We start from the raw sequence: 13,439 nt of genomic DNA on the forward strand, positions 1-13,439 counted from the left end.
CCCCATAATGCACTGCGAGATCGCAGTGCATTGTTGTATGATGATTGGCCAAAGCATACACCTAACCTGCATGCTTTGGCCAATCACAGCACACTCCTCAACGAGAGCCATAATTGGCAGGGTGCCTTTGGCCAATCATCATCATGGCTCAGGGGGACTAAGTCTATGCCCCACACTATATAAGGCTCCGTACACAGCGCTCATATAGTGTGTTATAGTGGAGGGCGATAGAGAGATTGAGCTAGATTAAGGCAGGTTAGTTAGTGGCAGTGTATTTGATTTTATATATATATATATATATATATATATATATATATATATATATAGTGATGAAAATAAGTATTTGAACACCCTGCTATTTTGCAAGTTCTCCCACTTGGAAATCATGGAGGGGTCTGAAATTGTTATCGTAGGTGCATGTCCACTGTGAGAGACATAATCAAAAAAGAAAAATCAAGAAATCACAATGTATGATTTTTTTAACTATTTATTTGTATGATACAGCTGCAAATAAGTATTTGAACACCTGAGAAAATCAATGTTAATATTTGGTACAGTAGCCTTTGTTTGCAATTACAGAGGTCAAACGTTTCTTGTAGTTTTTCACCAGGTTTGCACACACTGGAGGAGGGATTTTGGCCCACTCCTCCACACAGATCTTCTCTAGATCAGTCAGGTTTCTGGGCTGTCGCTGAGAAACACGGAGTTTGAGCTCCCTCCAAAGATTCTCTATTGGGTTTAGGTCTGGAGACTGGCTAGGCCACGCCAGAACCTTGATATGCTTCTTACAGAGCCACTCCTTGGTTATCCTGGCTGTGTGCTTCGGGTCATTGTCATGTTGGAAGACCCAGCCTCGACCCATCTTCAAAGCTCTAACTGAGGGAAGGAGGTTGTTGCCCAAAATCTCGCAATACATGGCCCCGGTCATCCTCTCCTTAATACAGTGCAGTCGCCCTGTCCCATGTGCAGAAAAACACCCCCAAAGCATGATGCTACCACCCCCATGCTTCACAGTAGGGATGGTGTTCTTGGGATGGTACTCATCATTCTTCTTCCTCCAAACACGGTTAGTGGAATTATGACCAAAAAGTTCTATTTTGGTCTCATCTGACCACATGACTTTCTCCCATGACTCCTCTGGATCATCCAAATGGTCATTGGCAAACTTAAGACGGGCCTTGACATGTGCTGGTTTAAGCAGGGGAACCTTCCGTGCCATGCATGATTTCAAACCATGACGTCTTAGTGTATTACCAACAGTAACCTTGGAAACGGTGGTCCCAGCTCTTTTCAGGTCATTGACCAGCTCCTCCCGTGTAGTCCTGGGCTGATTTCTCACCTTTCTTAGGATCATTGAGACCCCACGAGGTGAGATTTTGCATGGAGCCCCAGTCCGAGGGAGATTGACAGTCATGTTTAGCTTCTTCCATTTTCTAATGATTGCTCCAACAGTGGACCTTTTTTCACCAAGCTGCTTGGCAATTTCCCCGTAGCCCTTTCCAGCCTTGTGGAGGTGTACAATTTTGTCTCTAGTGTCTTTGGACAGCTCTTTGGTCTTGGCCATGTTAGTAGTTGGATTCTTACTGATTGTATGGGGTGGACAGGTGTCTTTATGCAGCTAATGACCTCAAACAGGTGCATCTAATTTAGGATAATAAATGGAGTGGAGGTGGACATTTTAAAGGCAGACTAACAGGTCTTTGAGGGTCAGAATTCTAGCTGATAGACAGGTGTTCAAATACTTATTTGCAGCTGTATCATACAAATAAATAGTTAAAAAATCATAAATTGTGATTTCTGGAATTTTTTTTTTGATTATGTCTCTCACAGTGGACATGCACCTACGATGACAATTTCAGACCCCTCCATGATTTCCAAGTGGGAGAACTTGCAAAATAGCAGGGTGTTCAAATACTTATTTTCCTCACTGTATATATATATATATATATACACACACACATACTCTGCATTCAGTGTAGTCTATATATACAGTTTAAACTCTATATTCTGTACAGGCAGTCTATTTTATATATTTAGTCAGTATAGGCAGTATATTTGATTTTATATATATATATATATATATATATATATATATATATATATATATATATATATATATATATATATATATATATATATATATATATATATATAAGTCTACTAGTGTATACAGGTCATTCTCAAAAAAATTGCATATTGTGATAAAGTTCATTATTTTCTGTAATGTACTGATAAACATTAGACTTTCATATATTTTAGATTCATTACACACAACTGAAGTAGTTCAAGCCTTTTTATTGTTTTAATATTGATGATTTTGGCATACAGCTCATGAAAACCCCAAATTCCTATCTAAAAAAATAGCATATTTCATCCGACCAATAAAAGAAAAGTGTTTTTAATAAAAAAAAAGTCAACCTTCAAATAATTATTTTCAGTTATGCACTCAATACTTGGTTGGGAATCCTTTTGCAGAAATGACTGCTTCAATGCGGCGTGGCATGGAGGCAATCAGCCTGTGGCACTGCTGAGGTGTTATGGAGGCCCAGGATGCTTCGGTAGCGGCCTTAAGCTCATCCAGAGTTTTGGGTCTGGCGTCTCTCAACTTTCTCTTCCCAATATCCCACAGATTCTCTATGGGGTTCAGGTCAGGAGAGTTGGCAGGCAAATTGAGCACAGTAATACCATGGTCAGTAAACCATTTACCAGTGGTTTTGGCACTGTGAGCAGGTGCCAGGTCGTGCTGAAAAATGAAATCTTCATCTCCATAAAGCTTTTCAGCAGATGGAAGCATGAAGTGCTCCAAAATCTCCTGATAGCTAGCTGCATTCACCCTGCCCTTGATAAAACACAGTGGACCAACACCAGCAGCTGACATGGCACCCCAGACCATCACTGACTGTGGGTACTTGACACTGGACTTCAGGCATTTTGGCATTTCCCTCTCCCCAGTCTTCCTCCAGACTCTGGCACCTTGATTACCGAATGACATGCAAAATTTGCTTTCATCCGAAAAAAGTACTTTGGACCACTGAGCAACAGTCCAGTGTTGCTTCTCTGTAGCCCAGGTCAGGCGTTTCTGCCGCTGTTTCTGGTTCAAAAGTGGCTTGACCTGGGGAATGCGGCACCTGTAGCCCATTTCCTGCACACGCCTGTACACGGTGGCTCTGGATGTTTCTACTCCAGACTCAGTCCACTGCTTCCGCAGGTCCCCCAAGGTCTGGAATCGGTCCTTCTCCACAATCTTCCTCAGGGTCCGGTCACCTCTTCTCGTTGTGCAGCGTTTTCTGCCACACTTTTTCCTTCCCACAGACTTCCCACTGAGGTGCCTTGATACAGCACTCTGGGAACAGCCTATTCGTTCAGAAATTTCTTTCTGTGTCTTACCCTCTTGCTTGAGGGTGTCAATGATGGCCTTCTGGACAGCAGTCAGGTCGGCAGTCTTACCCATGATTGCGGTTTGGAGTAATGAACCAGGCTGGGAGTTTTTAAAAGCTTTAGGAATCTTTTGCAGGTGTTTCGAGTTAATTAGTTGATTCGGATGATTAGGTTAAGAGCTCGTTTAGAGAACCTTTTCATGATATGCTAATTTTTTGAGATAGGAATTTTGGGTTTTCATGAGCTGTATGCCAAAATCATCAATATTAAAACGATAAAAAGGCTTGAACTACTTCAGTTGTGTGTAATGAATCTAAAATATATGAAAGTCTAATGTTTATCAGTACATTACAGAAAATAATGAACTTTATCACAATATGCTAATTTTTTGAGAATGACCTGTATGTATTGTGGTATTGGGGTTGTTTAGCTCAAGTGGATAGATGCATTTTTGTGCAGTGAATCCACATCAGACAGGCTTTTATAGTTAAGGGCCTGGTGGCCCATGTTTATTAAACTGAATAAAAAAGCAAAAAGGTCCATTCAGGATTCCCACGCAGGTAGGTTGATCACATTTCCAAACTGCCATTTAGGGACACCCTCCCTCCCTTCCTTCCTTTTTTGTCACCCCATAGATTTCGCTGGTTCATCCTGGGACCTGTAGTTCTTCACTGGTTGGGGGGGGGTCACATCTTCAGCTCTGAGGGGTTCATGGTGGGACCTGTAGTCTTTCAGTTTTGGGGGTCACATCCCCCCAAAAGTGAAGGACTACAAGTCTCAGCATGAACTCCCAATATCTAAAGATGTGACCTCCCCCCCCCCAAATTTGAAGGACTACAACACCCAGCATGAAACCCTGAGATCTAAGGGTGTGATCCCATAATTTCACAGGTTTATGTTGGGACCTGTAGTTCTTCACTATTTTGGAAGCGGGGGGATCTCACATCTTCAGCTCTGGGGAGGGGGGGGGGTTACGCTGGGACCTTTAGTCCTTGACTTTGGGGAGGTCACACCCCCCCAAAGTAAAGGACTACCTGTCCCAGCATGAACCTCTAATATCGAAAGATGTGATCCCCCCAAATTTGAAACTCCCAGCATGAACCCTTGAGATCTAAGGGTGTGATCCCATAGATTTCACAGATCTATGCTGGGACCTGTAGTTCTTCACTATTTGGCGGGGTGTCACACCTTAAGCTCTGAGGGGACCTGTGTCAGTTTCATTCCGGGACACTGTATTGTCCCAGAGTGAAGGTGCCCGGGACAGACCCGCAGAATGCGGGACTGTCCCCGGCAATCCGGGACATGTGGTCACCCTACACGCAGGGGTTCAAACTTCATTTAGCACTCAAATGAAAAACATACCGAGTCACCTGGCTCTTTCTCTTGATAGCAGTTGCTCTGCTTGCTTTCAACAGATTTAGTGATTCTTTCCAGCCCCCTGGACTCACTGGCTTCCGTAGTCTTCCTGACTGTCAAGGCTGGTCAGCCCTTCCTAGTCTCTGGGCAAAGAATCCCCCTAACACAGGCTGCACTCTCCCACAGGGCAGAAACCTTTCCAGACACAGGTCTGTCTTCATACAGCAGCAGCAGTAACAAGCTGCACACACTCCATGCACTGCTCTCACCAGTACCTCGTTATATGGGCTGTGTTTACCCTGACACAGGGTTGGAGATCCCGTCCCACCCAAGTCTCTGAGGGACCTCCAAACTACAGAGCCCCATCCGGAACTAGCAAAACCCAGAGAAAGCTGCCAGAGCAGATTTCTCCTCTCAAAATAAATACATATATACTGTATTTATTGGCGTACAACACTCACTTTTTTTACCCTGAAAATAGAGGGTAAACTGCGCCTGCGTATTATACGCAGGGGGCTATGGAAAGTTTTTTTCCCTGAAACTTCCCTCTTAAAGTTAGGGTGCGTGTTATACACCTATATACGGTATATATTCTGCATTCAGCGTAGCCTATATATACAGTGTAAACTCTATATTCAGTTAGTACAGGCAGTGTATTTGATATATATATATATATATCCACTTGCCGACCGCTGCACGACTATATACGTCGGCAGAATGACTAGGTTGCACATATGGATGTACCCGCACATCCCCTTTAAGAGGCGGCATTGCAGGCGCACACTCGGCGTGAGCTCTGTGACTGTGACCGCGGGTCCCACGGACTTGGTGTCCGCCAGGTGCCTGCGATCGTGTCACGGAGTGGCAGAACAGGGAGTGCCTGTGTAAACAAGTTAGAATCACTCCCTAGGACACACTTAACCCCTTCCCTGCCCCCTACTGGTTAACCTATTCACTGTCAGTGTCATTTACACAGTAAACAGTGCATTTTTTAGCACTAATCGCTGTATAAATGACAATGGTTCCAAAATAGCATCAAAAGTGTCCGATTAGTCCGCCATAATGTCGCAGTCACGATAAAAATCGCTGATCGCCGCTATTACTAATAAAAAAAAATAACAATAAAAATGCCTATCCCATTTTTTGTAGACGCTATAACTTTTGTGCAAACCAATCAAAATACGCTTATTGTGATTTTTTTTTTACCAAAAATATGTAGAAGAATACATATCGGCTTAAACTGAGAAAAAAAATATATATATTTTTTGGGGATATTTGTTTTAGAAAAAAGTAAAAAATATAGATTTTTTTTCAAAATTGTCACTCTTTTTTTTGTTTATAGCGCAAAAAATAAAAACCGAAAGTGTCAGTTAAAGCGACGCAGTACCGAATCGCAAAAATGGCTCGGTCATTGGCCAGCCAAATCCTCCGGGGCTGAAGTGAAATACTCTGCATTCAGCGTAGTCTATATATATATATATATATATATATATATATATATATATATATATATATATACAGTAAGTGTATATATATATATATATATATATATATATGTAGCGGGGCGTGTGACCCCTTGCATGGGTTCACCACACACTGAGTTTATACAGACAGGCAGTCGAAGACGGTTGAAAACAACGATTTTGGTTTATTCTTCCATCTTGCTGGAAACAAGTGCAAGCATCCAAACAGCATAAACAAAATCAAACATAAAATAAACCCTGGCCACTTGGGGCGTCTATCCTCACCACACAGGAACCTATCTATGGAGTCTGGCACAGCCTAGTGCTGGGCAGACACTGTTGGTCATACAGCAGAAAAACAATAGTCTTTTGATTTTTATCACACAGAAAAATCAATCCTCTCCTCACCTCCTCAGAAGACTTTCAGTACTGCTCTCCTTCACTCAGAAAGCCTCAGCATGCAGCAAATCAGTGGTAATCCTCTGGATTATTTATAGAGGCCTTAATTGCCTCATTCTGAACAGCTGACGTTTTCCAACGGCCTTAGACCTTTCCTGGCAAATTTTTCAGCCGACGCCTAATAACAATTGGTGTATTGTCTAAACAAGGCAGAAATGTATACCCCCCCTCTTGTTTCAACCCTAGGGCGGGGCTGGACGCGTGACATCATTGATCGTGTTTCCCTATATCAGGGAACACACGATCAATGACAGCGCCACAGTTCTTCAGCTCTGGGGACCGATCGCGGGACTCCAGCGATTGGGTCCGCGGTTCCCGTGGCCGCGGTCACCGAGCTTTGGACCAGGTCGCGGGCGCGCCCGCGACCCACGGCTGGGCACTTAAAGAGGACGTACAGGTACGTGCTTGTGCCCAGCCGTGCCATTCTGCCGTGCCATTCTGCTGACGTATATGTGCAGGAGGCGGTCCTGAGTGGTTAAAGCGGAGGTTCACCCCTACAATATACTTTTTCCCCTTAGATTCATGCTCGTTTTGTCTAGGGGAATTGGCTAGTTGTTTTAAAATATGAGCTGTACTTACGGTTTACGAGATGCATCCTCTCCGTCGCTTCCGGGTATGGGCTGCGGGACTGGGCGTTCCTATTTTGATTGACAGTCTTCCGAGAGGCTTCCGACGGTCGCATCCATCGCGTCACGATTTTCCGAAAGAAGCCGAACGTCGGTGCGCAGGCGCAGTATAGAGCCGCACCGACGTTCGGCTTCTTTTGGCTACTAGTGACGCGATGGATGCGACCGTTGGAAGCCTCTCGAAAGACTGTCAATCAAGAAGGAACGCCCGCTCCCAAAGACCCATACCCGGAAGCGACGGAGAGGATGCATCTCGTAAACCGTAAGTACAGCTCATATTTTAAAACAACTAGCCGATTCCCCTAGACAAAACGAGCATTAATCTAGGGGGATTGTTTAAAAAAATTGATTAATGGGTGAACTCCCGCTTTAAGAATTCTTAAAATCACTGCTTCCGAACAAACGGCTGTTTTAAAAACTTTTTTTTGCATTGATACAGGTCCCCAAACACTTTTTATGGCAATAACTTGCATACAAGCCTTGAAAATTAGCACTTTTGATTTTTCACATTCGTGTCCTATGGACTTTAACAGTGTTCGAATGTTCGCACAAACTTTTTGTTTGTTCGCAAGTTATGGTGCGAACCGGGGGGTGTTCAGCTCATCCCTAATAGTGTATATGATGTTTGGCCTAGATCCTTGGCAATAAGGATGAAAGATGATGCAGGAGGCAATGGTGTCTACATACAGTGGGGCAGATCCACAAAAGAATTACGCCGGCGTATCTATCAATACGCCAGCGTAATTTTAAATTTTCAGCGTCGTATCTTTGTTTTGTATCCACAAAACATGATACGACGGCATCTCGGGTCGATCCGACAGGCGTACGTCTTAGTACGCCGTCGGATGTAAGATGCAATTTTTCGGCGGCCGCTAGGTGGCGTTTCCGTCTAATTCCGCGTTGAGTATGCAAATTAGCTAATTACGGCGATCCACGAACGTACGTCCGGCCGGCGTATTTTTTTACGTTGTTTGGGTTCGGCTTTTTCCGGTGTATATTTAAAGCTACTGTTATGAGGCGTACTCAATGTTAAGTATGGCCGTCGTTCCCGCGTAGAAATTTGAAATTTTTACGTCTTTGCATAAGTCGTTCGCGAATAGGGATTTGCGTAGAATGACGTCACCGTCGGAAGCATTGGCTTGTTCCGGGTTAATTTGAGCATGCGTAGTGTTACGGCGGCGTAGTGTATCTTAGATACACTACACCCGGCGCAATAATGCGCCGCTGTACGTGGATCTACCCCAGTGTCTGTAGGGTTGGGCTATTGCCCGCTCACCGAACTGAAACAAGAAGAAAAAGAAAACGTTGGGACTTTAAATGAGGTGGTGGCTGGGTAAGGTCAATTGCCTTTATCTCTATCTAATTGAAACAAACAGGAGGACTGAAGCCATGTACTCATGATCAGTTTGTCCGATGGAAAAAGACAGATGGACTGTTTTCATCGGACAAACCGATCATGTGTGGGCCCCATCGGTCTTTTTTCCATCGGTGTAAAAAATAGAACATGTTTAAAATTTTTCCTATGAATGAAAAACCGAAAGGAAATTCCGATCGTCTGTGTGGAACTCCATCGGAGAAAAATCCACGCATACTCAGAATCGACGCATGCTTGGAAGCCTTGAACTTCATTTTTTTCGGCTCGTCATGGTGTTTTACGTCACCGTGTTTTGGCACGGTCGGAATTTAGTCTGATTGTGTGTATGCAAGACTGATGAAAGTCAGCTTCATTGGATATCCGACAAAAAAAACATTGGATTTGATTCCATCAGAAATCCAATCGTGTGTACACGGCTTAAGGGTTGGGACTTTAAATGAAGCAGGCAGGTGTAAGCAGTTGAAATTTATTGGAAATCAATGATAAGTTGCATGAGGTGTAATCATGAGTATACATAGCAAACCAATATAATTCATTGTAAACAGAGAAAAAGTTGCGCTAATATGGCCTAATTGGCGCTGTGTGCTGAAAACAGCTACCAAAAAAATTTAACAAAATAATAGTGACTGCAAGTGAATATACTGATCAGTAATTAGATCAAAATGTGATACATTGAATACATAAATATACATGTAAAGATCAGTGAACAGTCGCAAATGAACCGTGATCCAACATAGAGTCCACCATTAAGGAAAGAAAGTTCATAATAAATAGTCTCCCAAGTGAAAAGGTCATCGAAACATCCCAAGAAAAAGGTGATGAGAAAGGCACTTCCACCAAGGTCACACACTGCCTCTTACCGAATTTAAATGATCTCTAAATTATAGGAGATCAAATACAGCATAAACGATGATATCCTTGAAAGGTTTATCCAGCTCGGGATGATCAGAATGGTTGATGGTCTCAATCGGTATGCCAACACGGGATGTATATGGAAAGGAAGAGGGGACTCACATAGTGTAAAATCCTCAAGTTTAATACGTAGTAAAAGGAATTGCACTTACACCAAGTCAGTAGATATAAAGCATCCAGTAAAATAAGCCAGCCGGCTCTCAAAAACAAACAGCCTGTATCTTCCGGGTCAGATCACAAAGCGCGGTGACGTCAGAACGTCGCCTCCCTATGTTTCGTCTCGAAGGGGACGTGATCACGGGATACAGGTGGCGTTCTGAGCCACTGCATTTATACACAGGTCATGTGGTACAGTCTCGATGTGAATCACACCCAGCCACACCTCCGCCATCTTAACTAATGGAAACACAATGGGGCAGATCCACGTACATCGGCGCATTAATCCGCTGGGCGTAGCGTATCTAAGATACACTAGGCCGCTGTAACTTTTTTTTTTTCGAATCCTCAAAGAATTCGTTACAGGCGTAGTGTATCTTTGGCGGCGTAAGGGCGCGGAATTCAAATGGATGTGATGGGGGAGTGTTTTATGTAAATACGTCATGACCCGACGTAAACAACGTTTTTTTTTTAACGGCGCATGCGCCGTCCATGGGGGTATCTCAGTGCGCATGCTCAAAAATAAACCGGAACAAGCCAATGCTTCCGACGGTGACGTCATTCTACGGAAATCCCTATTCGCAAACGACTTACGCAAACGATGTAAAAAATTCAAAATTCGACGCGGGATCGACGGCCATACTTAACATTGAGTATGCCTCATAATAGCAGGGGTAACTATCCGCCAGAAAAAGCCGAACGCAAACGTCGTTAAAAAATGCGCCGGCCGGACGTACGTTCGTGGATCGCCGTAACTAGCTTATTTGCATACTCGACGCGGAATTCGACGGGAACGACACCTAGCGGCCGGCGGAAAAAATGCATCTACGATCCGACGGCGTACTAAGACGTACGCCTGTCGGATCGATCCGAGATGCAGTCGTATCTTGTTTTGCAGATACAAAACAGAGAAACGACGCGGCGAAATTTAAAATTACGCGGCGTATCAATTGATACGCCAGCGTAATTCTTTTGTGGATCTGCCCCAATATGTGCAGAGAAGCTAGACTCTAATTAACCTACGATAAGTTAAAAATGGGAAGGAAATGAATCTCCCAGCACTTATATTTATAATCCCGCAGCATAATCGCACCTTTTTATGCACGATATATACCGAATATATCATAGAAAATAAAAATTATTAATAAAAAAAGGGGAAACTGGCAACTAAGCCTATATAAATGTCATAAAAAACCTACATAATCAGCTGCAAATATGGAGAATCAGCCTTCCAACATTTTATGCGTCAACTTTGGTCCAGCAAAGCCAACAGCTATAAAGTTAATCATCCCTAAACACTTATATAATTGGATGGAGCTAAAGCAAAGAAAGAAACCCCCCAGATGCTTGATGGCACCAATGCTCAGCTGTACACCTCCAAAAAACAAAACATCGTAATGGACGAGGCATCTAATAGACACATAATAATACATATATGGAACAAAAAAAGAAAAAATATATAAACATTGACATAAAAAGCAGCTAGATGGAACCCACATCGAGCTCGCAACAAATTGTACGGTTATCACATAAATTCACTTCTCAGCCTATGGGTGGCATCATAAAACCCAGTGAAGGGGAAATCCATGAAATAAACAAACAGTACTGTAAAAGGCACAGAAAATGATTTACATGATCTGACATTTATGAATTCTCAATAAAACAATTGATATCGAAATCTATGTTCAGGCCAAAAGGAGCATAGCATTTTAATTTATACACCCATGACATTTCTAATTTGGATATAGTTCTTACCAAATTACTCCCCCTCCAATGAGGGCTAAATTTATCGATCCCCAAAAAGATGGTATTCTTAGGGTCTCTATCATGTGCAGTTAAATAATGTTTGGACACGGAATGTTTGGTGTAGCCTAGTCTGATGTTATTAATGTGTTCATTTAAGCGAACCTGCAGGGGGCGTTTGGTCCTGCCCACATATTGCAGGCCACACGGGCATTGGAGCTCATATACTACCCCAGTGGTAGAACACGTAATGAAGGGTTTGATGGCAGAACTTTTAGAAGTACAGGTAGAACCGAATTAATGGTTCTTCTAGATCCAATATAATTCATTCAATGGATATACATACAGCAATTGCAATTTGCCACTTAATAATACAAATCACATAATACAAATGATTATTAAGTCAGGGAAAACATATAGTTTGGCATAAAAACACGGCATATAACAGCTCTATGCATTGGCAAAAAGTCAATGTGCATAACTATTCACCCCCCTAAAGTCAATACATTGTAGAGCCACCTTTTACAGCTATCACTGCCCCAAGTCGCTTTGTAGAAGTCTCTATGAGCTTGTCACATCTTACCACTGGGATTTCTGCCCATTCCTCCTTGCAAAACTGCTCCAGCTCCTTCAAGTTGAATGGCTTGCGCTTGTGAACAGCAATCTTTAAGTCTGACCCCAGATTTTCTATTGGATTGAGGTCTGGGCTTTGACTAAGCCATTCCAACACATTTAAATGTTTCCCCTTAAACCACTCAAGTGTTTATTTAGCAGTGTGTTTGGGGTCATTGTCCTGCTGGAAGGTGAACCTCTGTACTAGCCTCAAATCACACACAGAGTGGTACAGGTTTTTCTCAAGAATATCCCTGTATTTAGCACCATCCATCTTTCCCTCAACTCTGACCAGTTTCCCAGTCCTGACTGCTGAAAAACATCCCCACAGCATGATGCTGCCACCACCATGTTTGATAACACTGTGGTGGGGATGGTGTACTTTGGGTGATGTGATGTGTTGGGTTTGAACAAGACATAGCATTTTCTTTAATGGCCAAAAAGTGAAGTTTTAGTCTCATCAGTCCAGAGCACCTTCCTCCATACATTTTGGGAGTCTCCCACATGCCTTTTCACAAACTCAAACGTGCCATTTTGTTTTTTGCTAAAAAAATAATGGCTTTCTCCTGGCCACTCTACCATACAGCCAAACTCTATGGAGTGTACGGCTTATTGTCGTCCTATGTACAGATACTCCAGTCTCTGCTGTGGGACTCTGCATCTCCTCTAGGGTTACCTTGGGTCTCTGTGCTGCCTCTCTGATTAATGCCCCAATTGCCCAGTCTATGAGTTTTAGTGTGTTGCTGTCTCGTGGCAGGTTTTCTGTTGTGCCATGTTCTTTCCATTTGGTTATGATAGATTTGATGGTACTCCTAGGAATCATCAAAGATTTGGATATTTTTTTTATAACTTAACCCTGACTTGTACTTCACTTGGTTTTCGTGGCAGTGTTTGGTTAGTGGTGTATCTTGCTTAGGTGTTGCAGCCTCTTGAACCTTTAAAAAAGGTGTGTATATGTAATGAAAGATCATGTGACACTTATATTGCACACAGATGAACATCATTTCACTAATTATGTGACTTATGAAGGAAATTGGTTGCACCAGAGCTTTTTATGGCCTTCATAACAAAGGGGGTGAATACATACGCACATGCCAATTATCCGATTTTTACTTCTGAAAAATTGTTTTATATATATATTTTTCTAATTTTACTTCACCAACTTAGACTATTGTGTTCGGATCCATCACATATAATTCAAATAATAAAAAAAAAAAACATTGAACGAAAGGCTGTAATGTAACAAAATAGGTAAAAAGCCAAAGGGGGGGGGGGAGGGGGTGAATACTTTTGCAAGGCACTGTAGGTTTATTTACCCTGCCCTTTACCTGTCCATATATAGGAAAAGGCCAGCTTCCC

This window comes from Rana temporaria, chromosome 10, assembly GCF_905171775.1.
Source record: "Rana temporaria chromosome 10, aRanTem1.1, whole genome shotgun sequence".
In the NCBI taxonomy this organism is placed as follows: domain Eukaryota; kingdom Metazoa; phylum Chordata; class Amphibia; order Anura; family Ranidae; genus Rana; species Rana temporaria.